The 22,982-nt window shown below is 39.9% G+C and overlaps 1 pseudogene; it reads left to right on the top strand.

Moving 5' to 3' along the window:
• The first annotated feature begins 8,047 nt into the window (after window positions 1–8,047).
• On the top strand, window positions 8,048–10,369 carry LOC122043537 (annotated as a pseudogene).
• The last annotated feature ends 12,613 nt before the right edge of the window (window positions 10,370–22,982 follow it).

Below are 22,982 nucleotides of genomic sequence, written 5' to 3'. Positions count from 1 at the left end.
TTATCTATTAACTTTGTTTAATTGTTAAATAAATATTGATTCGGTCATTAATTAAAATACAAATACCCATGTTTCTGAGAGAGTTAATATTATTGATAATCAACCCCTTAAAAACTGCCATTTATATACACATGTAATCCTTTGAGGCTTATAATCTATTGTAATTAACAATTTAATAAATTAATTAATCTAGCAAACCAAACGTATCCTAATTAAATCACTCTTTTACTTTAGTTTGTTAAAGATTTAACAAAATTCTTAAATTTAGCAAATAACTCATAACAAAATGCCTCTATAGTCAATAGAAAAGACCATTGATAGAAAACACAAGAGAACATAAATTCATAAGTTTTCTGTTCTTCATCCTTTTAGACAATTTTTTTGCATCATTTTCCCCCTTAATTGCTCTTCTAATTTAATAGCTCTCGAGTATCAAGATGGATACTGAAATGGGACGTATTTTACTCATTTTATTTGGAATAATAGGTAATTAATTAAATGCTAATCATTCACAATCTTGATTTATCGTTGTATCCTGAAAAATAAACGATCCACGACATCCTCTAAGCAAAGATTGAGATGGGATGAATCTGTTTTAAAGAAATTATTTAAAAGCAAGCTTCGGACACTGTTCATTCGAGGCTTAGCTTGTTTCTTTTGTATCTGTAAGACACGTTAGTCTCAAAACAATAACATACCCTGCAAGACAAAGTTAGAACAGATATAAACATGATAAATCAAGTGATTGACAGTCATCGAACTGTCCGGGTCTGACTTCGAATTTTCGTCCGGAAATCCTAGGTCGACCCGACGCCTACTGTTCCCTCTACGGGGAACGCGTCCTCATCTACTCCCCTCAGGAGAGATTACCTGATGCTCGTCCGATCCTCCAGACCGACTGGACTTCCTACCTAGGGTTACCGTCCCCTAGAGTTTTTCTCCACCTAGGGTTACCTCCCCCTAGGACCTAAGGTTACTCCCATTAGGATTTTCACCACCTAGGGTTACCACCCTCTAGGACCTAAGGTTGCCGCCCCTTAGAGTTTTCCTCCACCTAGAGTTACCACCCCTTAGGACCTATCGTTACCACCCCTTAGGATTTTCACCTTGCCTAACCGCAACTAGGACTTTTGCCTAAGAACACTTAGGACTTTCCTGCAATCTCCATCAGACATGTTAGATCACAAATAAGCTTAATTTTGATTCCTTTGTCATTATCAAAATTTAGATTCGATCGTCGGATGCTTCCCGCACCAACAATCTCCTCCTTTTTTTAGTATAGCAATTGGAATTCAAAGTTAAGTAAAATAGATGCATAAATGATCTTCAAAGTTTAAGTAAGAAGCATAAGCAAGCTTAAATAAATAAATTTAAATGCAAGTATAACTTAAGCTAAAACGTACATAAACTTTAACGATGTAAGACTTCCCCTTAATAAGAGCTCTTTTTAATTTAAATTTTAAATTTTGCTTTGAATTTTTCTATTCTCCCCCTTTATCATATATCAAAATAAATAAGGGAGTAAAAAGGAACAGTGATTAAAGGCCTTAGCTTGTTTTTAACTTTTCACAAATGTTTAGAAAAGATAAAGGCGTTTAATACTTAGCTTTTAGGAGTTAATATTATTGTAAAATTTTTAGCTAAGTGAAACTTTTAACTTTTAAAAATTAATATTCTTGATTAAGTTTGAAAAATGACTTTAGCTAAGGAAAATTATTTTGACTTTGAAAAGTAACTCAGCTAAATTTGAAAAAATATTGAAAGGCTTAAAAAACTAGGTAAGCTTGTAAAATGCTTAATTTGAAAAAGTTAAATTTGAAAGGCATTGTTGAAAAATATTTCGTTTAGATTCTTAAAGTCTTTTTAAAAAATATTTTCTTTATTTCAAAAAACTTTTTAAACAATATTAAGTTAAAATTTTTAAAAAAACCAAATAATACTTAGCTTAATTTTAAAAGAATTTAAAAAATATTTAGCTAAATTTTTAAAGACACTTAGTTTAGAAAACTTTTTGCAAAAAGAATTAAATTTTGAAAATACTTTTAAAAAATTTTTAAAACACTTAGTTAAATTTAACAAGCCTTTTGAGGGATATCTAGCTAAGACTTAGGTTAATTTGAAAAAATATTTGGTAAAGTAATTTGAAAATCTGGATTTTGAAAAGATTTTGAAAAAGACTAAGTTTTAAAAGGCTTTTGAGAAAAAAATAAACTTGTAAAGTTGTAATTAAGGTCATTTTCACATAAGTTCAAGAAGTCCTAAAGTCCAAGCATAAGTAACTTGAAAATTAAAATTAATCATTTAGTTCATGGGGCCAAATGTCTAATCATTTAGTTACTATCTGGTTACCTAGAGGGTAACAACTTTCACTTGGTTAGTCAAGTTAAGTCAATGATCCTGTTAGATTTGATTAGGACTTGATTAATGTAATGTTGGTTTAATGCCTAGATTCATATAGCATTCTGAAGTCCAGGCAGTACCCTATGCATCTCACGTCGTTTTAAGTTTTTCAAATACAAACAAGTTATGCCTAATGTGCTTGTGAGATGCTCTGGCTGAAACTTGGGGAACATGATATCTAAAGGTAAAACCCTAGGCTAAGTCCAAATTTTAAAAATCTAACAATAATTGGGATTTTGAAGACACACTTCCTAGATTTTTTTTAAAAAGAAACTAAGCAAAAGTCTAATTTGTGCAGAACTATAATAAAAACTAGTAAGCAGAAAAATAGGTTGAGTAACTAAATTCTATTAGGCAAAATTTTAACTAGGCAATGATAGAATAGCAGATGAAAGTGTCCGTGTCCAAAGTCTAAAGTACAATACATGAAAAGATAGCATCAATGAGTAGGAACATCAGATGGAGGGTCATCAGCTAGAGGTGGTGCAAGAGGCTGCTCGGGTGCAGGTTGTCCCTGACGAAGAGAAGAAAATTTGGAGGCTATCTCTGCGCGAAGCATGCGAAATTCGTCCAGAATAAGCCGTCATGTCTGTGCGGAGTGAATCTCGAGACGTGTAAGTTGGTCCTCGACCGATAAGGAGGTGGATGACCGTGTCGAGGTTGAGGGTCCTGCCGAAGTGGGGGGGTTGTCCATGAATATCCTCTGCTGTAAACTCTAACCAGTCCTCTCCCTCGGTTGGAGCAAAGAAGGCAACAAACTCGTCGTCTGCCTTGGGCTCTATCGGAGCAGCGGCTGGCTGCTGGCTGTGGTCTATCTTTCAAAGCTAGGATCTCCTCAGCGGTAATGTCTATGTGGGCTAATATGAGATCACGCCCTCTCATAATGATGGGTTAAAGTTCCCCTCGAAATCATTTAGGCGCCTCGGACCGAGTCCGAGGCGCCCTAAACGCGACATTGAAGGCGCCTTCAAAGAGCTTGAAGGCGCCCTCAATGCTGACATATGCAGCGAACAGAGAGTTCGCTGCAAATCTTCTTCTCGCCGGACACCAACGATCCAAGGTGCCTTCCTCCCCTGTTTTCTGCCCTCTACCTCCGTTAACACCTCAGAATGCCTCTTAGGTATAATCTTAACCTATCTATTGTTCGTATATATCACTTTTGTTTATTTCGTTTCTGTACGAATTGCTTGAATCAAAATAGGAAACGTCGAAACATTGATCCTACTCCCGCTAGCATACCACGCCAGCGTAATCTCAGAGTTTGGGCAGTGTAATCTCATATTAGCCCACATAGACATCACCACTGAGGGGATCCTAGCTTGGAAAGGTAGACCACGCCAGCCGTTGCTCTGATAGAGCTTGAGGCAGACGACGAGTTTGTTGCCTTCTTTGCTCCAGTCGAGGGAGAGGACTGGTTAGAGTTTACAGGCGAGGATATTCATGGGCAGCCCTTCACTTCGGTAGGGCCCTCGACCTCGACACGGCCATCCACCTCCTCATCGATCGAGGACCGACTTACACGTCTCAAGATTCACTCCGCACAGACACAATGGCTTATTCTGAATGAATTTCGCATGCTTCGCGCAGAGATAGCCTTCGGATTTTCTTCTCTTCGTCAGGGACAACTTGCACCCGAGCAGCCTCTTGCACCACCTCCAGCTGACGACCCTCCAGCTGATGCTCCTACTCATTGATGCTATCTTTTCATGTATTGTACTTTGGACACAGACACTTTCATCTGCTATTTTATCATTGTCTAGTTAAACTTTTGCCTATTAGAATTTAGTTACTCAACATATTTTTCAGCATACTAGTTTTTGTTATAGTTCTGCACAAATTAGACTTTTGCTTAGTTTCTTTTAAAAAAATTCTAGGAAAAGTGTCTTTAAAATCCCAATTATTATTAGATTTTTAAAATTTGGACTTAGCTTAGGGTTCTACCTTTAGATATCATGTTCCCCTAGTTTCAGCCAGAGCATCTCACAAGTACACTAGGCATAACTTGTTTGTGTTTGAAAAACTTAGAACGACGTGAGATGCATAGGGGACTACCTGGACTTTAGAATGCTTATGTCTATGCATCGACATGAGTCTGGGCGTTAAAAACCAACATTACATTAATCAAGTTAAGTCTTCTAGACCTAGTCAAATCTAACTAGATCAATTGACTTAATTTGACTAACCAAGTGAAAATTATTGCCCTCTAGGTAATCAGCTAGTAGCTAAATAGTTAGACATGCGGTCAAGAGGATCAAGTGATTAATTTTAATATTTTTAAGTTACTCATGCTTGGACTTTAGGACTTCTTGAACTTATGTGAAAATGGTCATAGTTGCAACTTTACAAACTTATTTTTTCTCAAAAGCCTTTTAAAACTCAGTCTTTTTCGAAGTCTTTTCAAAATCTAGATTTTCAAATTACTTTACCAAATATTTTTTCAAATTAACCTAAATCTTAGCTAGATATCCCTCAAAAGGCTTGTTAAATTTAGCTAAGTATTTTTTAGATCTTTCAAAAAATTGATAAATATTATTTACAAGGTTTCCAAATTTAACTAAGTGTTTTAAATTTTTTTCAAGTATTTTCAAAATTCAATTCTTTTTGCAAAAAGGTTTCTAAACTAAGTGTCTTTAAAAATTTAACTAAATATTTTTTAAATTCTTTTAAAATTAAGCTAAGTATTTTTCGAAAAAGATTTTTTAATTTTAACTTAATATTGTTCAAAAAAAATTTGAAATAAAGAAAATGTCTTTTAAAAAGGCTTTAAGAATTTAAACGAAATATTTTTCAACACAGCTTTTCAAATTTAACTTTTCAAATTAAGCATTTTACAAGCTTACCTAGCTTTTTAAGCCTTTCAATATTTTTTCAAATTTAACTGAATTACTTTTCAAAGTCAAAATAATCTCCCTTGGCTAAAGTCATTTTTCAAACTTAATCCAGAATATTAATTTCTAAGGCCATTAATCACTGTTCGTTTTTACTCCCTTGTTTATTTTGATATATGACAAAGGGGGAGTGTAGTAAAATTTAAAATTAAAATTAAAAAGAGCTCTTATTAAGGGAGAGATTTAAAATTACATCGTTAAAAGTTTATGTACGTTTTAGCTTAAGTTATACTTGCATTTAAATTTATTTACTTAAGCTTGCTTATGCTTCTTACTTAAACTTTGAAGATCATTTATGCATCTATTTTACTTAACTTTGAATTCTAATTGCCATAATAAAAAATGAGGAGATTGTTGGTGCGGGAAGCATCCGACGATCGAATCCAAATTTTGATAATGACAAAGGAATCAAAATTAAGCTTATTTGTGATCTAACATGTCTGATGGAGATTGCAGGAAAGTCCTAAGTGTTCTTAGGCAAAAGTCCTAGTTGCGGTTAGGCAAGGTGAAAATCCTAAGGGGTGGTAACCATAGGTCCTAAGGGGTGGTAACCCTAGGTGGAGGAAAACTCTAAGGGGCGGCAAGCTTAGGTCCTTGGGGGTGGTAACCCTAGGTGGTGAAAATCCTAAGGGGGTAACCTTAGGTCCTAGGGGGAGGTAACCCTAGGTGGAGAAAAATCCTAGGGGGCGGTAACCCTAGGTCCTAGGAGGTGGTAACCCTAGACAGAAAATCTAGTCGGTCTAGTGGACTGGACTGACATCAGGTAATATCTCCTGAGGGGAGTAGGTGAGGGCGCGTTCCCCGTAGAGGAAACAGTAGGGGTCGGGTCGACCTAGGGTTTTCGGACGGAAATCCGAAGTCAGACCCGGACAGTCCGATGACTGTCGATCACTTGATTTATCATGTTTATATCTGTTCTAACTTTGTCTTACAGGGTATGTTGTTGTTTTGGGATTAACGTGTCTTACAGGTACAAAATAAATAAGATAAACCTCGGATGAACAGTGTCCGAGGCGCCTCCATGGAGCTTGGAGGCGCCTCAGGTGCAAAATAGAAGTTGGTTGCGAAGAGGAGCTGGAGGCGCCTCGGATGAAGCTGGAGGTGTCTTGGAGCAGGGTTTGGAGGCGCCTCAAGCAGGATAAGCGATGAAAGTTTCTGCGCTGATCCACGCGGTTGACTCGGGAGGCTTGGAGGCGCCTTAGATGAGGTTTGAGACGCCTCTAGCAGTGTATAAAAGGGGTGTTCGAGCAGCTGCTTGAATCAATAAATTCTAAAGTGGCATTCTCTCGTGTGTTGCTATCAAGACGACCCAGAAGTACTGTTGCAAGTACCCGACAAACCCGAAGCTACATTTTCTTCATCTCTAGTTGTCGGTATAAGTTTTCTTTTCAGTGCATTTAATTGTAAACACTTATTGTACCCTTATCGATTTTATAATTGTTGTCTACCAAAAAATGATCAACGATCTCGAATCTTGAAGTAGGAGTCGTCCTAGACTCCGAATCAAGTAAACTCTTGGCGCCGTCACAACCACTAGTGATCACATGCCGTTCTCCTCTTTTGTTGGTGTGCCCATGCCCTTTTCCTGCCTCGCGTAGTGATTTCCTGTCCTTCCCTTCCCTCATTGGTGATAGTACTTGTCTCAAACGACGTCATTTTTCTTCTGATCTCTCCTCTTTGTTCTTTCTTGCTTTTCCTTGGTAAGAATATAAAGTAGGGTTCCTTATTCACAAAGTAATATGTTAATATTTTTAAGCACTAAATTGTTTTTTATTATATAAATTAAAAAATGGTCCCTTTCAATTAAAACTATTAGTAAGTTTTTACAATATAATTATATAAAAATTGTTATTGCATTATATCAGTTTTAATAATTACAGAGAAAATGTATTCACAGTTGTTGTGGTTTTTGTTAAAAAAATTGTAAATGAAATGAATATAAAATTTAAATTTTATTAAAAACATATAATTAAAAGAAACAAACAGTTTGATGGTGAGAATGAAATTAATAAGAAATTATCATATAAGAATATTTTAAAATTAATTAATTTAATTATATTATTAATCATGTCATTTCTCATTCATAGGTTCGAATAGTTTAAGATATAGAAGATAATTTTGATTTTTTTTTATCATGTAGAAAAAGTTAAAATTGTTTAATGATGATTTTCTAAAAGAAAAATATTTGAAATTTGATTTTTTTGTTACATGACATGTTATATTGATATAACTAAGCTTTGGTGTACACATATGATATGTGTAATATAATAAAAAATACGTGTAAATTAGTACTAAGTCCATAAATTAGACTTGATAAGGTGTGCCATGCCCATGTAGTAGTGCAACGCAAAGGCGATGCTAGTAGCATGCCCTCAAGGCGTAGCGCAGACGGTGGGCGCATGGTATCTCTAGCGTAATGGCCAGGGGTCGATTTTCAGGAACTGACGACCTAAGGTTTACCTCGCCATGCGCCTATGGCCTGTGTACCTGCATGAACCTCCCTCCAAATTCGTGAGATCGGCACTAGGGGGCCACTAAGGTAGCGAATCTACCATTTTTGAAAACCCTAGTAGTAAGCTATTATAACAGACTCTTCCTTATAAAAAATTAATTTAATTTTTTATATCATATATTAAATTGATAAGAACAAATATTACCCTTGATCTTACTCAAAAGACTTTTAAATTGGACTTGGTAAGGGTACGTCAAGCCCATAGGGCGACATTCGAGAACCCCAGCAGTAAACTACTATATCGTATCAATTGGTGGAACGCTTGATAAATGACAGAGACGCTATGTATGAATCACTCACATATTCTTCTGAATTATATGTACCTACGGGATTAATTTGAAAAATCGGTAAAGATATACAAGAAACCTTTTTTATTAGAAACATTCTAATAATGAATTCCTTGAAAACCTTTATAATAAATGGAATTTACATAATTGTGATCAATTAAATATTGCAAAGTCCTGGTATTTACTACCATTCAAAATTGGACCATAACAGAATTTTTATCTATACCAGCATTATAATGTTAGATTGGGGAGAGAGATCAGAATTAGATATTGATAGAAAGTCAAGGATATGAGCCCGTGTGAGTAGAAAACAAAAAAAATATCTATTCTAGTTCTATCGTCGGCTATGAGTTCAAATCTAAGAGAAATTATGGATAATATCTGTTACCCTAAAATTTTCTTGTCTTTCCTTAATCTGAATGATCAGGAGAAAAAAAGATTGTGTAGGCGGGGATCCGATATTTTAGAATTTTATCAACAATTTGCTTGTGTAGGCGGGGATCCGAAATTTTTTGAGTCCTTATGTAAGGAATCACAAAAGAATTTTTTCAACAAAGACGTGAATTAGGAAGGATTGGTTGACGAAATATGAACCGTAGATTGAATCTTGATATACCTCATAACAATACATTTTTGTTACCATGAGATGTATTGGTTGCTGTGGATCATTTGATCGAAATGAAATTTCGAATAGGTACATTTGATGATACGAATTACTTGAAAAATAAACGTATTTATTCTATAACGGACTTGTTATAGGATCAAGTTTGACTAACTCTTGTTCATTCAAAAAACGTAGTTCGAGGAACTATATCTGGAGTAATTCGCCATAAATTGATATTGACTCCTCAAAATTTGGTAACTTCAACTTCATTAGTAATCACTTATGAATCATTTTTTGGCCTACATCCTTTATCTCAAGTTTTGGATCGAACTAATCCATTAACACAAATTGTTCATCAGGGAAAATAGAGTTATTTGGGTCCTGAAGGATTGATGAGTAAAACTGTTAGTTTTCAGATATGAGATATTCATGCTAGCCACTACGGATGTATTTGCCCAATTGATACGTCTGAAGGAATCAATGTTGGACTCATTGGATCTTTAACCATTCATGTGAGGATTGATCATTGGGGATCTATAAAGAGTCCATTTTATGAAATATCTGAAAATAAAAAAAGGAGACACGGATAATTTATTTATCACTAAATAGAGATGAATATTATAATATAGTAGTTGGAAATTCTTTGGCTTTGAATCAGAGTATTCAGGAAGAATAGGTTGTTCCAGCTCAATATTGTTAAGAGTTCCTGACTATTGCATGGGAACAGATTCATCTTAGAAATATTTTTTTCTTCTAATATTTTTTTGTTGGAGCTTCTCTCATTCCTTTTATCGAGCATAGTGATGCGAATTAGGCTTTAATGAGTTCTAATATGCAGTGCCAAGCAGTTCCACTTTCTCAGTTCGAGAGGTGCATTGTTGGAACTGGACTGGATCGCCAAACAACTCTAGATTCGGGGGTTTCCACTATAGCCAAACACGAGGGAAAAATCATTTATACTGATCCTCATAAGAATATTTTTGCAAGTAATGGAGATACTACTATAAGTATTCCATTAGTTATCTGTCAACGTTCCAACAAAAATACTTGTATGCATCCAAAACCTCAGGTTTCGTGAGGTAAATGCATTAAAAGGGATAAATTTTAGCGGACGGTGTAGCTACAGTTGGTGGGGAAGTCACTTTAGGAAAAAAAACGTATTAGTAGCTTATATGTTATGGGAAGGTTACAATTTTGAAGACACGGTACTAATTATTGAACATTTGATATATGAAGATATTTATACTTCTTTTCACATCTGGAAATATGAAATTTAGACTCATATGACAAGCCAAGGACCTTAAAGAATCACTAGGGAAATACCATATCTAAAGGCTCATTTACTCCGCAATTTAGACAAAAATGGAGTTGTGATGTTGGGATCTTGGGTAGAAATATGTAATATTTTAGTAGGAAAATTAAGACCTCAGATGACAAATGAATCCTCATATACTCTAAAGGATAGATTATCAAGAGTCATTATTGGAATTCAAGTATCCACTGCAAAAGAAACTTCTCTAAAACTACTTATAGGCGGAAGAGGGCGCGTTATTGACGTGAGAAGGATCCGGAAAAGGAGGGTTCCAATTATAATTTAGAAATAATTCGTGTGTATATATCGTAGAAACGTGAAATCAAAGTAGGTGATAAAGTAGCCAGAAGATATGCATGCGAATAATTCAGACTCTCACTTATAAAAAATTAATTTAATATTGTTGTTTCCGGTAAATTCTGGAGTATGCAAACTGATCGTCGAGGCTAGTGTTCGACACTATCTCCGTAAACGATATTGCTCCGCTACGGTGCTTAACGGATTGTTGCAATTCGTTCCCAAGATACAACGACGACAATCGTCTCGGAATCGTAGCACTCCGACTTCCGAGACCAGCGAACCTTCTCGTAGGCTTCTTAGACTCTTGAATGCACAAGATGAGTGAGTGAATACTTGAGGAAGAGAAGATTAAGTTGAGTGATTTGATTCCAATCTGGAGGGTTCTATTTATACAGAAGGAAGAGGCTTTAGGGAGGGGTGTGACCTTTGGGTGGATTAATCTGGGCCGTCCGGACTGAAGAGTTATAACCCTTCACATAGCCCCTTTAATCTCATCCATCAGATCTAAGAGTTGTGACCCTCAGATCTATCAGCCATCGGATCTGGATCCATTGATCCGATGCTTCAGATCATGTCTCATCCCAAGCCGTCAGATCGTGACTCATTGTGATCCAACGCTCTAGATCGCATCACAAGCGATCCACCATACTTCTTTGATCAACGTTGATCAACGGCTGCCATCCGTTCGCCCAACCAACTGTCCAGTCATCTCCCTTTGCCCACGAGGATGTCACATAGGCACTGCCATGTCAGGTACTAGCCTGACACGTCACCCGAGTGCCATGTAGGCACTGCAATGTCACCTGGAGCATAAATTAAGCTCCTCAATGCTCCTCGCGAAGTGCAAAGTGCGCCTACAAAGCGCCCATTGCGCACGTGGCGGGTGGCGGGCTCACAGGTGCGAGCACCTGCTCGCCCCTGAGCAGAGAGTACCTGGTACTTTTCTGAGTTAACTCCAATAACTCAACATCATTAATAAGTAAGGAATGCACATCGGAAATTTCCGATGTGGGACTATTCTCCCTTGCATTTCCTTAATGAATAACCAACGTTATTTTGGGCCGACTTTGAACATTAATTTCTCATTCACCCTTAATCGGTTTTGAGCAAATTAATAGTCTAAATCTATCTACGCGAAACGTAGATTTCAATTTTGAAGTCAATTACGACTTTCAACAATTGATGGCTTCGATTTTCCCTTCAAAATCGTATTGGTCCATTTAGGCCCCAATATCCAACAATCCCCCACATGAATGGAAATTAATGTATGTATGCATGCTGACACTTTACAAGAGTCCAATCGATAAGTCAATGCATCGGGAGAGGTAGCTTGTGGCTTTGAACCTTCCGTAGTGGAATGCTATCGAGTATACTAGGTATGCAGTGAACGTGATGTCTTGAACTGCTCAAATTTTTGTGTATACTAAGACAATAACACCCACATGAGACCTATCTCACCTACTTTAGGTTCTCATGGTTGGTTCCGTTTTGGCCATGGACACCATCTTGGATTCATGAGTGTTTCATTGAAGCGGCCTGTCTTCACACTCACATAGGTGACACTTCTATCAAGAGTATCCTACCATACTCCACCTTATAAGGTATAGAAGTCACTAAAAGCATAAGCTTAACCTCACTACATGAGGTAGGACAGCACAAATTCATCCTAGGATTGGGATAGAGATAAACTATCTCCTGTGCTGAACCACAACTTCTGAAACTTTGTTGTCCCATTGAACCAAGATCTTGGGATCTCCAGTCAACAAGGTTGGGTTTTCCACTTCAGTCGTTTTCAGTTGTAGATTTTTTAATCTCATTCCTCTTGATGAGCAGTATACTTGATCTCGACTCAACCCTTTCGTAAGAGGATCTGCCAAATTATCTTTGGACTTAACATAGTCGATTGCAATCACTCCATTCGAGATCAACTGCGTAATGGTATTATGTCTACGACGTATATGTCTTGACTTCCCATTATACATACTACTCTGTGCCCTTCCAATCGCCGATTGACTATCACAGTGGATCAGTACGGCAGGTTTTTCCCATTATACATACTACTCTGTGCCCTTCCAATCGCCGCTTGTCTAGTGCTATAAACTCAGATTCCATAGTTGACCGAGCAATGCAGTCTGCTTAGTGGATTTCCAAGATACTGCTCCCCACCGATCGTGAATACATATCCACTAGTGGATTTGGAGTCTTTTGTATCTGATATCCAATTAGCATCACAATATCCCTCCAACACAGCGGGATATTTTCCATAATGTAATCCATAGTTCATAGTATATTTCAAATATCTAAGAACTCGCATCAATGCCTTCCAATGGGCGTCGTTTGGATTACTGGTGAAACGACTCAGCTTGTTGACCGTACAGGCAATATCCGGACGTGTGCAGTTTGTAAGATACATCAAACTGCCTATTATCCGAGAGTATTCCAACTGCGATATGGTCTCACCATGGTTTTTCGCTAAGTGTTGACTTAGATCCATAGGTGTTTTTACAGTAGAAAGATCGTACGCATTGAATCTTTTCAATACTGATTCTACATAATGGGATTGTCTTAGAACTATCCCCTCTGATGTCCTGAGAATTTTAATTCTCAATATAACATCTGCTTGACCCATATCTTTCATATCGAAATTTTTGGTCAACATTTTCTTTGTAGTCATGATTACATCATGATTACTGCCCATTATTAGCATGTCGTCTACGTACAGACAGACGATTATATAGCCTTTGGGTGTGTCTTTGACATAAATACATTTGTCACATTCATTTATTCTGAATTCGTTTGACAGCATTACTTTGTCAAATTTTTCGTGCCATTGTTTAGGCGCTTGCTTAAGTCCGTATAACGACTTAACAAGTCGACACACATTTTTCTCATTTCTTGGAGCTATGAACCCTTCGGGTTGCTCCATATAAATTTCTTCTTCCAACTCACCATTTAAGAACGCAGTCTTAACATCCATTTGATGTATTTCAAGGTCATACAGTGCTGCAATTAGCACTCGTATGGACGTAATCCTTGTCACCGGTGAGTAGGTGTCGAAGTAATTAAGGCCTTCCTCTTGCTTGTACCCTTTGGCTACAAGTCTGGCCTTATACTTGTCAATTGATCCATCAGCTTTATACTTGCGTTTTAGTATCCACTTACAACCTAATGGTTTATTACCAGAAGGAAGGTCTACTAATTCCCAAGTATGATTATTCATGATAGACTCAATCTCACTATTGACAGCTTCTTTCCACATTGGAGCATCGGGACTAGAGAGAGCCTCACTTAATGTTCTTGGTTCCATTTCTGACATGAAAGTCATGTAATCTGGCCCGAACGATTTCTCAACTCTAGCCCGTTTGCTACGACGTGGCTCTTTGTTTTGATCGTCAATAGTGTTGGTGCAACCTTAGGTCAAGGTTGACTTGGTTGACCTGACTCGAGTTGACCTGACTCGAGTTGTGTTTTGATGTTTGACGATGTTTGACGAAAAGAGAGTTGTATTCTTGATGTTTGACAAGAATAGGTGTTCGGGAGATTGTAGGTGCAACCTTAGGTCAAGGTTGACCTGGTTGACCTGATTCGGGAAAAGTCCAAGCAGGGAGCTTGGCACGCGAAAAGTCCAAGCAGGGAGCTTGGCATTGGAAAAGTCCAAGTATGGAGACTTGGCATTGGAAAAATCCAAGCAGGGAGCTTGGCACGCGAAAAGTCCAAGTATGGAGACTTGGCACGGGAAAAGTCCTGGTGAGTGAAACCAGGCAGTTGAAAAGTCCTAACTGGGATGTTAGGCAATGAGAAAGTCCTAACTGGGATGTTAGGCAGTGTGGAAAGTCCTGGTGAGTGAAACCAGTCAGTGGGAAAGTCCTAACTGGGATGTTAGGCAGTGGGAAAGTCCCGTGAGTGAAGCCGGAGAAAGTCCTAACTGGGATGTTAGGCGGTGTGGAAAGTCCTGGTGAGTGAAACCAGTGGGAAAGTCCTAACTGGGATGTTAGGCAGTGGGAAAGTCCTAACTGGGATGTTAGGCAGTTGGAAAGTCCTGGTGAGTGAAACCAGGCAAGGGAAAATCCAGATGGATCAGGGATGATCGGACTTCTGGTGTTGAAAAGTCTAAGTGGGTCAAAGGGATTGACCGGACACTTAGCGGGGAGTGCTAGCAGGTCAAGGGAGTGACCGGATGCTAGGCATGATGTACCAACAGGTCAAGGTTGACCGGATGTTGGTGTGGAAGCCTTAGGTTTAGGGCTGAAAAGTTTGGATCGGGCTGCGGACCGATCCAATGATACATGGCTCATCTGATCGGTCTGGTGACCGATCAGTGACCGATCAGTATGCTACTGATGGTTATCTGATCGGTCTGGAGACCGATCAGAAGGAGATCAGTGGCAGCGGAGAAAGAAGCCTGATCGGTCCGTAGACCGATCAGGAGGTTCCCTGATCGGTCTGTGGACCGATCAGGAGGTTTCCTGATCGGTCCATGGACCGATCAGGGACGGAACAGAAGCATAGGCTTCTTCCCTGATTGGTCTGCAGACCGATCAGGATGTTGCCTGATCGGTCCACAGACCGATCAGGGTTCTAGCCGTTGCGACGCAACGGCTAGTTTCTTCGCTGTTTCTTCTTCGCAGGTATAAAGGGGCTGAGAGCTTCTACAGGGATACTTCTGCCTTCCTTCTTCTCTTCTGCTGAAGATTTGTGGGCTGCGATAAGAGCTCTGTTGAGTTCCTTCCGAAAGCTTCGCGTGAGCTTCCCCGACTGAAACAGCTGCTGCTGTTTTGGTGCTTGAGTTTTGTTGAGCTCTTCTTCGCAAGCTTCGCGTGAGCTTCCGGTTGGGTTCCTGCTGTTGTAGGCGTCGCTTGAAGTTGCTGCTTCATCCAGCCGACAAGAAGGCAAGCGAGTGCTATTGTATTCATATTGTATTGCTTTTCTTGCTGTTCTTGTACTCTTTGTTTGCTGTTGCAAACGTTTGTGGCGAGGTTTCTCCACCCACAAGGAGTATATTGTATTAGCCGGTTCTCCGGGGACTCATCCACCGACGGATTGACTGGACTCGTCCACCTTACGGACACGCCGAGGAGTAGGAGCCCTAATCTCCGAACCTCGTTACATCCTCGTGTTAAGGTTTGATTTCTTCTCTTTCGTTTCTTTGTATTTTCCGCTGCGCTAACACGTTTCGTAGGAAGAAACGCGAAAGATTGGGGTCGGCTATTCACACCCCCCCTCTCTAGCCGTACAAAGGATCCTAACAAGTGGTATCAGAGCAAGGCCGCTCTTCGACGGATCAACACCCTTGGGAGCAAAGCTAGAGAATGGATCTCTATGGAGAAGACGTCACCATTCCACCCTTCTACGAATGCGGCGACTTCGCGTATTGGAAGGTAAGGATGAAGTATTTTCTTATGACTAACATAATGAATTGGTTTTGTGTACAAGAAGGATTTACTCCTCCGGTGGATAAGGAAGGAAAACCACTTGAGAAGAAGGAGTGGACAAGAGAACAAATTCACAAATCCGAAATCAACGAAGAGGTAACGAAAATAATTGAATTTTCATTGCCTACTAACATCTTGTGTAAGATAGGTTACAACAATGCCAAGGAATTATGGGATAACTTGGCCAAGTACCATGAAGAGAGCTCCACTTCAAGCCATGAAGAGGAGCCTAGTGAGCCAAGTAGCTCACATCATGAAGGGAGCAAATTGGAAGTTGAGGGTTACTCAACATCTAAAGAAGAAGAGGAAGTGAGTTCTTCTTCAAGATCGGAGCACGAAGAAGAAGCTTCTACCTCCGGGAGGGATGAAGAAGAGAGCATCCATTCATCCTCAACCCTAGGTAACTCAAACACTTTAAGTTCAAGTAAATTGCATATAATGTGTTTTGAGTGTAGGGAATTTGGGCACTACAAGAGTAAGTGTCCAAAGAGGGTTAGAAAGACTCCACCGGCGCCAAAAGTCAAGGAAGCCGGAGTCCCGCAAGGGCAAGGAGCACGTGGTGTGTTTCCAATGCAAGCGAAGGGGACACTATAGGAGCCAATGTCCGAGGGGGAGGCAATCTCACAAGGACAAGAGACCGAGCACATCGATAGGGGGAGCTAAGGCAAACCCTAAGGTAATCTCTAAGGTTCATTATTGCAATTCTAATAAAACTCATGCTAGTAGTTTTGTTGCAATTGTTAATAATGATAAGCATGTTAACTTTAGGAACCAATACATGTGCTTAGGAGCTAAACATGTGAATCTAGATAAGGATAATTCTAGAAAGGCTAACCCTAGGATCAACCCATCTAAGGCTAAGGATAACCTAGGTAGGAATCCTAAATCAACTAGACATATGCCTAGGAATACCTCAAGGAAGAGTGATAAATCAAAAATTGAGGTATTAGAGAAGGAGAATCAAGTCTTGAAGTCAAGACTTGATACTTTGGAAAAGACTCTTAAGAACATGGAGAAGTCATCTCTAGGGTTTAAGAGTCAAAAACCCAAGTCCAAGGACAAGAAAGGGTTGAGTCACAAACCCAAGTCCCAAGTGGTCAAGCCCACTTATCATAGTGTTCCATTCGATTATGGAACAAAACCTAGGGCTAGGAAGACCACCACCAAGGTCACAAGGGGAGTCACCCCTAGAGTTGATCTTGATGAGTCCCAAATGACCAAGGCTTCAAAGCCTAGGAGGGTCATTAGGAGGGTTGCTAGGGAAGTCATCCCTAGTGAATATTTAGTGAACCCAATGAGCTCACATAGATATTGGGTTCCTAGGAGTATCTTCTCTATCCCATAGATGGGTTAGAGAGTGTCAACTCCAATAAGAAGGGTAGTTAACCCAACTTTGAGGAAATTGACACTCAAGGAGCATTTTCAAGGTTTTGTGAACCTTTGAAAATGAAAAGGAATTATCGTTTACTCCTTGAAGAGTAAATTGTGCCATATTTGAAAAATATCGATTTTAATCTTATTTGGCAAAATTTAAGAAAACCTAGAGAAATACCATAATTGGGATTTTGGTTTTCTTAGGGATATATGGGCAATCTAGGATTAGAATTTAAGTTAGCTAAGTGATTAAGGATACTTAGATAGGTAATCTAGGTATTTTATTTGTGTTAACTTACCATGGTTGTTTGCCATATGCCATGTCATGACATCATATTTAATTTATGATCATTTGAAATGTCATGATAATGCTTAGGCTAGTTTTTATGTCATGTTTATTTAAGTTTCAAACTTTATGCCATGACATCATGACATTGGCACATGTTTTCATTTATGATACCATTTTATGCCATGTCATCATCTCTTGCATTAATAATCAATTGAATTGATTTAAGGATGAAAAACACATTTTGATATTGAGATCAAAGTTGTGTTTAGAAAATGCATGAGACCTTAGTCTAAGATACCTAAACCCATATCTCACATCAAAATTGACATGGATGTGGTTTGATACACCTTAGATGTGTGTGAGATATTAGGATCATGAGTTAGGATCAAGGTGCATAGTTCTTGTACCTAGATGAGCCTAATTCAAGAAATGGAGGATCATAGGGAAAGCTTGTGTACAAGTCATGTACATTTAGCCCTAAGATTATGGTCCTAAATTCAAATGGTTTTAAAAGCATTTTAAAATTGATTTGAAAAACCTTGATGAAGCTTTCCTAGTGATAGCATTCATCATTGAACATTGTGATACAAAGTTGAGTTAAACTTGAACTATTTCAAAGTTTTTGAACTTTGTATCAAGATTGAAAATGGAAACTATTTTCATAGAAAATTATTTTCCGTGATAGTATATGGTATGAGGAGTGTATCCTCAAAATTTTACGATTTTGGAATTTTCTGGAATTTATTAGGAGTTTCGAATTTCGGGAAGGAAAATCAGAAATCTGATTTCAGAGTGTGGATCGGTCACCGGACCGATCCAGGGAAGTTCGATCGGTCCGGTGACCGATCGGTGGATCGATCCAAAGGGATGCAGGTGGATCGGTCCGGGGACCGATCGAGGGATTCGATCGGCGGGACCGATCGATGCGTGCCAATTCGATTTTCACTGTTGGTGCGAAATTTCAGCTGGAAGTTGGGTTTTGTGGATTTCTAAAGGTTTAGAACTCTCAAAGACATTGTTGGTGCAATGGTCAAGGGGGAGTTGACCTTTAGGGGGAGTTTTACCTAATTGTCAAGAGGAGTTGACTTTTAGGGGGAGTTTGTACTCCTTAAGACTTTTGAGGATTAGTGATATGGGATTATCACTAAGTTGATTGTTGAGTTTAGTATCAAGGGGGAAATTAAGAGTTTCAATGAAAGGTATGAGACTTTCATTAGGAAGAAACTCTTGACCTTGATACTCTCCTTTTTCTTTTTGATGTGTGTCAAAAAGGGGAGAGTGTTCATTGGAGAATTATTGGAGAACCCAAGTTAGGTTATCGGGTTAACCTAAGCTAGGGAAAGAATGTCAAGGAATGTTCAAGGAAGAACATTGGAATTCTTTTTGATGTATGTCAAAAAGGGGGAGAATTATTGGAGAACCCAAGTTAGGTTATCGGGTTAACCTAAGGGGAGAATGTCCAGAGAATGTTCAAGGAAAGAACATTGGACATTGGAAGATGATTGAAAACCTAAGTTAGGTTATCGGGTTAACCTAACTTGATTATGGTTTTGTCAAACATCAAAAAGGGGGAGATTGTTGGTGCAACCTTAGGTCAAGGTTGACTTGGTTGACCTGACTCGAGTTGACCTGACTCGAGTTGTGTTTTGATGTTTGACGATGTTTGACGAAAAGAGAGTTGTATTCTTGATGTTTGACAAGAATAGGTGTTCGGGAGATTGTAGGTGCAACCTTAGGTCAAGGTTGACCTGGTTGACCTGATTCGGGAAAAGTCCAAGCAGGGAGCTTGGCACGCGAAAAGTCCAAGCAGGGAGCTTGGCATTGGAAAAGTCCAAGTATGGAGACTTGGCATTGGAAAAATCCAAGCAGGGAGCTTGGCACGCGAAAAGTCCAAGTATGGAGACTTGGCACGGGAAAAGTCCTGGTGAGTGAAACCAGGCAGTTGAAAAGTCCTAACTGGGATGTTAGGCAATGAGAAAGTCCTAACTGGGATGTTAGGCAGTGTGGAAAGTCCTGGTGAGTGAAGCCAGGCAGTGGGAAAGTCCTAACTGGGATGTTAGGCAGTTGGAAAGTCCTGGTGAGTGAAGCCAGGCAGTGAGAAAGTCCTAACTGGGATGTTAGGCAGTGTGGAAAGTCCTGGTGAGTGAAACCAGGCAGTGGGAAAGTCCTAACTGGGATGTTAGGCAGTGGGAAAGTCCTAACTGGGATGTTAGGCAGTTGGAAAGTCCTGGTGAGTGAAACCAGGCAAGGGAAAATCCAGATGGATCAGGGATGATCGGACTTCTGGTGTTGAAAAGTCTAAGTGGGTCAAAGGGATTGACCGGACACTTAGCGGGGAGTGCTAGCAGGTCAAGGGAGTGACCGGATGCTAGGCATGATGTACCAACAGGTCAAGGTTGACCGGATGTTGGTGTGGAAGCCTTAGGTTTAGGGCTGAAAAGTTTGGATCTGGTGACCGATCCAATGATATAGCTCATCCGATCGGTGCGGTGACCGATCGGTGACCGATCGATGCTATCGATGGTTATCGATCGATGCCGGAGACCGATCGAAGGAGATCGCGGCGGAGAAAAGCTGATCGGTCCGTAGACCGATCAGAGAGATCCTGATCGGTCTGCTGACCGATCAGAGGTTTCTGATCGGTCCATGGACCGATCGAGTGACGAACGTACATAGGCTTCTTCCCATTGGTCCGCATCGATCAGGATGTTACTGATCGGTCCACGCCGATCAGGTTCTAGCTGACGCAACGGCTAGTTTCTTCATTGTTTCTTCTTGGCGGTATAAAGGGCCGAGAGCTTCTGGATATACGCCTTCCTTCTTCTCTTCTCAAGATTTGTGGGCTGCGATAAGAGCTCTGTTGAGTTCCTTCCGAAAGCTTCGCGTGAGCTTCCCCGACTGAAACAGCTGCTGCTGTTCTGGTGCTTGAGTTTTGTTGAGCTCTTCTTCGCAAGCTTCGCGTGAGCTTCCGGTTGGGTTCCTGCTGTTGTAGGCGTCGCTTGAAGTTGCTGCTTCATCCAGCCGACAAGAAGGCAAGCGAGTGCTATTGTATTCATATTGTATTGCTTTTCTTGCTGTTCTTGTACTCTTTGTTTGCTGTTGCAAACGTTTGTGGCGAGGTTTCTCCACCCACAAGGAGTATATTGTATTAGCCGGTTCTCCGGGGACTCATCCACCGACGGATTGACTGGACTCGTCCACCTTACGGACACGCCGAGGAGTAGGAGCCCTAATCTCCGAACCTCGTTACATCCTCGTGTTAAGGTTTGATTTCTTCTCTTTCGTTTCTTTGTATTTTCCGCTGCGCTAACACGTTTCGTAGGAAGAAACGCGAAAGATCGGGGTCGGCTATTCACACCCCCCCTCTCTAGCCGTACAAAGGATCCTAACAAATAGTTCTTTTATAACAGCTAAGTTCGGTAACGACATTCTCGTTTGAACTTCCGTTGTTATCATTTTCAACATTTCCCTTCTTATTTGGGAATACGTTTTCAAAGAATATTGCATTCCGAGATTCTATGGTTGTTCCCACATGAATATCAGGAATGTCTGATTTGTGAACTAGGAAACGATATGCACTACTATTATGGGCATATCCGACAAATACCGCATCGAACGTTTTAGGTCCGATCTTTACTTGCTTTGGTTTAGGTACTTCGACCTTTGCCAAGCACCCCCACACTTTCAGGTATTTGTACGATGGCTCGCGGCCTTTCCATAGTTCATAAGGAGTTTTATCACTTTTCTTATGAGGGATTTTGTTGAGAATGTGATTTGCCGATAATATTGCTTCCCCCCACAAGTTTTGAGGTAAGCCTGAATTTATCAACAAGGCATTCATCATCTCTTTTAGTGTCCGATTTTTACGTTCGGCAACACCGTTCGATTGAGGTGAGTAAGGTGCCGTTGTTTGATGAATAATGCCAGATTCTGAACAAAATTCATTAAACGGTGCACCATATTCTCCACCTCTATCGCTACGAATTATTTTAATTCGTTTGTCAAGTTGATTTTCAACTTCTGTTTTATAAGTTCTAAATGCCTCTAGGGCTTCATCTTTACTTCTTAAAAGAAATACATAACAGAACTTTGTGCAGTCATCGATAAAAGTAATAAAATACTTTTTACCTCCTCTAGTTTGCACAAATTTCAAGTCGCATAGATCACTATGTATTAACTCTAGAGGAGTCGTTGACCTTTCCACCGAATGAAAAGGTAGTTTCGTCATTTTTGCTTCCACGCACACTTCACATTTGTGTGTTCCGTCAACATTGACGTTTGGTAATAAATTTAATTTGACGAGACGTTTAAGAGTATTATTATGCACATGTCCGAGTCGATCATGCCACAAATTAAAACACTCAACAACATAGTTGGAAGCATTTATTTTATTACCATCAATATTTGGAGTACAGGCATTACAACCATTTTGAATAGACCCTTTTCTAGGTACCCTTTCCTACGAAGATATTATTCTTCGTAAGTACAAAGTTGTCTGACTGGAACACTAGCCTAAATCCGGCCTTAACTAGTGCCGCTCCAGAAACTAGGTTCTTACCGATGTCGGGAACATGGAGTACATCAATGAGTGTTAGCTCCTTTCCGGACGTCATCTTCATAACAACTTTTCCGTCAACAATTGGCGGCGTCGTGGAATTACCCATATAGAGCTTCCCGCCATTTATCGGAGTATACTTGGAGAACATCGCCTTATCGGAACAGATATGACGAGTTGCTCGATATCAATGAACCACTGCTTGGGTTGGTATCCACCAAGTTGGCTTCAAATACAACCGCAGTGAGATCCAAGTCCTCAAGAGAGGTTGCGGCGTGGTTCGCAGCATCCTTTGGCCCCTTGGTTGGCTTCTTGGCGTCTGCAGTCCTTGGACAGGTGTCCTGCCTTTCCACAGTTGTAGCAGGATCCCTTGAACTTCTTCACTTGTGCCTTCTTCTTGAACTGCTTCGGCTTTTTAGCGTTCAGCTCGACCGAGTTGGACATATCGTCTATAGTCCGCTTGGTTCCTCTGCATCGGATAACTTTCGATTATCCTTCTCTATTCGTAGCCTCGGGATCAGGTCTTGCAACCCTATCTCCTTTTGCTTGTGCTTTAGGTAATTCTTGAAATCCTTCCATGACGGAGGAGCTTCTCAATTACCGCAGCAACTGCGAATGACTCGTTCACTTTCATTCCTTCGGCGTCCAGATCATGCAGTATTAATTGCATATCTTGGACTTGAGATGAGACGCTCTTTGAGTCCACCATCTTGAAATCCGAAACCGGCCGACGATGAATTTCTTCATCCGGCATTTTCGGTCTTGTATTTCTTCTCAAGCGATTCCCACAAAGATTTCGTTGTCTCCAATGAACAATACACGTTATATAACGTGTTGTCCAAGGCGTTGAGAATGTAGTTGCGACACAGAAAATCTCCGTGCGTCCACGTATCGCAAGCAGCCTTGCTACCGTCCGTAGCGACTGGCGGGTCTTCACGCAAAAACCGTACAAGGTTTAGCGTTGTTAAGTAAAACAGCATCTTCTGCTGCCATCTTTTGAAGTCGGCTCCGGTGAATTTCTCGGCTTTT

The sequence above is a fragment of the Zingiber officinale genome, chromosome 1B, assembly GCF_018446385.1.
Source record: "Zingiber officinale cultivar Zhangliang chromosome 1B, Zo_v1.1, whole genome shotgun sequence".
In the NCBI taxonomy this organism is placed as follows: Eukaryota; Viridiplantae; Streptophyta; class Magnoliopsida; order Zingiberales; family Zingiberaceae; genus Zingiber; species Zingiber officinale.
The sequence above is the reverse complement of the archived record's forward strand: the minus strand, read 5'-3'. Positions and strand labels throughout refer to the sequence as shown.